Consider the following 4,865-nt stretch of genomic DNA (forward strand, 5'->3'; position numbering starts at 1 on the left):
GCTACTGACCCTGTATATAGCTACTGTCCCTGTATATAACTACTGACCCTGGAACTGTCCCTGTATATAGATACTGACCCTGGAACTGACCCTGTATATACTTACTTACTTCCTTGTGTTATTATTTATATTTCTCATGTGTTTTTTTGTTGTACTTAACTTTTTCTAAATGTTTTATAGTACTACTGATATTGATTATTGCATTATTGGGAATGAGCAAGGAGGAAAAGGCATTTCACTGACAATTAACCTTCAAAGTCAACAATCTGTGATTCTATCACTTCCTGAAGAAGAGAAGAAGAAGCAGAGCGGAGTGTCTTTCAACAACAAACTGCTAAAAGATGAATGTTCTCATTCCAAAAAGACTGTCAGGAAGCATTCCGAGCCATAAATCTCTCTTTTAGAAACATATCCTTGTATTATTGATGGCTTGTTAATAAAATGGAAGAAGGGCGGAGAGAGAGAGGCTGATAGGATGTAACTGGGAATGACTGAGTTCCAAATGGCACCCTAGTCCCTTTATAGTGCACTACTTTAGACCAGAGCCCAATGGCACCCTATTCCCTATATAGTGCACTACTTTTGACCAGAGCCCCGATGGGCCTTAAAATGTCATTTGGGACACGATCCACTATCTGTCTGCAAGGTTACCCTTTACTAGGAGTGTCCTGTCTTCTATCAACTTGTAGACTAAACCCTATCTCAGCCCTATACATGTATTTTGACTGTGTACATATTTTCAAGGAAGCCTCTACCGACAGTGTAATGAATGCACAGGACAGTAGAAATAAAACAAAACGTACCACTACAGAGTTTTAGAACATTTCTGTATGTTTTACTATTTTCTACATTGTAGAATAATAGTGAAGACATCAAAACTATGAAATAACACATATGGAATCATGTAGTAACCAAAAAAGGTGTTAGCCAAATCAAAATATATTTTATATTTGAGATTCTTCAAATAGCCACCCTTTGCCTTGATGACAGCTTTGCACACTCTTGGCATTCTCTCAACCAGCTTCACCTGGAATGCTTTTTCAACAGTCTTGAAGGAGTTCCCACATATGCTGAGCACTTGTTGGCTGGGTTTCCTTCACTCTGCGGTCCAACTCATCCCAAACCATCTCAATTGGGTTGAGGTCGGGTGATTGTGGAGGCCAGGTCATCTGATGCAGCACTCCATCAACCTCCTTCTTGGTAAAATAGCCCTTACACAGCCTGGAGGTGTGTTGGGTTATTGTCCTGTTGAAAAACAAATGAGAGTACCACTAAACCCAAACCAGATGGGATGGCGCACCGCTGCAGAATGCAGTGGAAGCCATGCTGTTTAAGTGTTGAATTCTAAATAAATCACAGACAGTGTCACCAGCAAAGCACCCCGACACCATCATACCTCCTCCTCCATGTTTCACGGTGGTAACCACACATGCAGAGATCATCTGTTCACCTACTCCGCGCCTCACAAAGACACGGCGGTTGGAAACAAAAATCTCCAATTTGGACTCATCAGACCAAAGGACAGATTTCCACCGGTCTAATGTCCATTGCTTTCTTGGCCCAAGCAAGTCTTCTTATTGGTGTCCTTTAGTAGTGATTTCTTTGCAGCAATTCAACCATGAAGGCCGGATTCACACAGTCTCCTCTGAACAGTTGATGTTGAGATGTGTCTGTTACTTGAACTCTGTGAAGCATTTATTTGGGCTGCAATTTCTGACACTAATGATCTTATCCTCTACAGCAGAGGTGACTCTGGGTCTTCCTGCAGCAGAGGTGACTCTGGGTCTTCCTGCAGCAGAGGTGACTCTGGGTCTTCCTGCAGCAGAGGTGACTCTGGGTCTTCCTGCAGCAGAGGTNGACTCTGGGTCTTCCTGCAGCAGAGGTGACTCTGGGTCTTCCTGCAGCAGAGGTAACTCTGGGTCTTCCTGCAGCAGAGGTGACTCTGGGTCTTCCTGCAGCAGAGGTGACTCTGGGTCTTCCTGCAGCAGAGGTGACTCTGGGTCTTCCATTCCTGTGGCAGTCCTCATGAGAGACAGTTTCATCAGAGCACTTGATAGTTTTTGCAACTGCACTTAAAGAAACTTTCAAAGTTCTTGAAATGTTCTGTATTGACTGACCTTCGTGTCTTAAAATTATGATGATGGCCTGTCGTTTCTCTTTGCTTATTTGAGCTGTTCTTGCTATAATATGGACTTGGTCTTTTACCAAATAGAGCTATCTTCTGTATACCACCCCTACCTTGTCACAACACAACTGATTGGCTCAAACGCATTAAGAAGGAACGCAATTACACAAATTAACTTTGAAAAAGGAACACCTGTTAATTGAAATGCATTCCAGGTGACTACCTCCTGAAGCTGGTTGAGAGAATGCCAAGAGGGCGCAAAGTTGTCATCAAGGCAAAGGGTGGCTACTTGAAGAATCTCAAATATAAAGTATATTTTGATTTGTTTAACACTTTTTTTGGTTACTACATGATTCCATATGTGTTATTTCATAGTTTTTAATATCTTCACTATTATTCTACAATGTAGAAAATAGTAAAAATGAAGAAAAACCTTTAAATGAGTAGGTGTGTCCAAACCATTGACTGGTTGTGTATGTTGCCTTATACGTCTATATGCAGCTCAGTGCCCACTGATACCACAGTATTCTATGTGAAGTACGGAGAGTTGGACATTGGTCAATCTCTTCCCAAAGTAATTGACTGTCTGGAATCTGGCTGCACTTCTCTGACTTACCAATAGAGGGTAGAAGAAACAAAACTGACGTCAGGCATATGGAATGGAATGTTCCCAATACTCCACTGATTCTCTAGGGTTCTAGAATTCTGTGGTTGTCGGTGTTGTTGTTGTGGGAGATTACAGAGAGATGGGGAATATGGTGTGGGAGATTACAGAGAGATGGGGAATATGGTGTGGGAGATTACAGAGAGATGGAGAATATGGTGTGGGAGATTACAGAGGGATGGGGAATATGGTGTGGGAGATTACAGAGGGATGGGGAATATGGTGTGGGAGATTACAGAGGGATGGGAAATAATGGTGTGGGAGATTACAGAGAGATGGAGAATATGGTGTGGAGATTACAGAGAGATGGGCAATATGGTGTGGGAGATTACAGAGGGATGGGGAATATGGTTGTGGGAGATTACAGAGAGATGGGCAATATGGTGTGGGAGATTACAGAGGGATGGGAATATGGTGTGGGAGATTACAGAGAGATGGGGAATATGGTGTGGGATATTACAGAGGGATGGGAATATGGTGTTGGGAGATTACAGAGGATGGGGAATATGGTGTGGGAGATTACAGCTAGCTGGGTATGGTGTGGGATATTACAGAGGGATGGGGAATATGTGGTGTGGGAGATTACAGAGAGATGGGGAATATGGTGTGGGATATTACAGTAGGGATGGGGATATGGTGTGGGAGATTACAGAGGGATGGGATATGGTGTGGGATATTACAGAGGGATGGGGAATATGGTGTGGGAGATTACAGAGAGATGGGGAATATGGTGTGGGAGATTACAGAGGGATGGGGAATATGGTGTGGGAGATTACAGAGGGATGGGGAATATGGTGTGGGAGATTACAGAGAGATGGAGAATATGGTGTGGGAGATTACAGAGGGATGGGGAATATGGTGTAGGAGTTTACAGAGAGATGGGGAATATGGTGTGGGAGATTACAGAGAGATGGGGAATATGGTGGTGGGAAGATTACAGAGGGATGGGGAATATGGTGTGGGAGATTACAGAGAGATGGAGAATATGGTGTGGGAGTTTTACAGAGGGATGGGAATATGGTGTGGATGATAACAGAGAATGGGGAATATGGTGTGGGAGATTACAGAGAGATGGGGAATATGGTGTGGGAGATTACAGAGGGATGGGGAATATGGTGTGGGAGATTACAAGAGAGATGGGGAATATGGTGTGGGAGATTACAGAGAGATGGGAATATTGGTGTGGGAGATTACAGAGAGATGGAGAAATATGGTGTGGGAGATTACAGAGGGATGGGGAAAATGGTGTAGGAGATTACAGAGAGATGGGGAATATGGTGGGGAGATTACAGAGAGATGGGGAATATGGTGTGGGAGATTACAGCTAGATGGGGAATATGGTGTGGGAGATTACAGAGGGGATGGGGAATATGGTGTGGAGGAATTACAGAAAGATGGAGAATATGGTGTGGGAGATTACAGAGGGATGGTGGAAATATGGTGTGGGAGATAACAGAGAGATGGGGAATATGGTTGGGAGATTACAGCTAGATGGGGAAATATGGTGTGGGAGATTACAGAGGATGGTGGAATATGGGTGTGGGAGATTACAGCTAGATGGGGAATTGGTGTGGGAGATTACAGCTAGATTGGGGAATATGGTGTGGGAGGATTACAGAGAGAATGGGGGAATAGTGGTGTGGGATTTACAGAGAGTGGGGAATATGGTGTGGGAGATTACAGCTAGATGGGGAATATGGTGTAGAAGATTACAGAGAGATGGGGTATATGGTGTGGGAGATTACAGAGGATGGAGAATATGGTGTGGGAGATTCAGAGAGATGGGGGATGTGGTGTGGGAGATTACAGATAGATGGGGAATATGTTGTGGGAGATTTACAGAGAGATGGGGAATATGTTGTGGGAGATTACAGAGATATGGGGAATATGGTGTGGGAGTTTACAGAGAGATGAGAATATGGTGTGGGAGATTACAGAGAGATGGGAAATATGGTGTGGGAGATTACAGAAGAGATGGGAATATGGTGTGGGATGATTACAGAGAGATGGAGAAATATGGTGTGGGAGAATTACAGATAGTAGTGGGAGGAAAGTGTGAGGAAGAATTAGCAGTAG

This window comes from Salvelinus sp. IW2-2015, unplaced genomic scaffold (genome assembly GCF_002910315.2).
Source record: "Salvelinus sp. IW2-2015 unplaced genomic scaffold, ASM291031v2 Un_scaffold5479, whole genome shotgun sequence".
In the NCBI taxonomy this organism is placed as follows: domain Eukaryota; kingdom Metazoa; phylum Chordata; class Actinopteri; order Salmoniformes; family Salmonidae; genus Salvelinus; species Salvelinus sp. IW2-2015.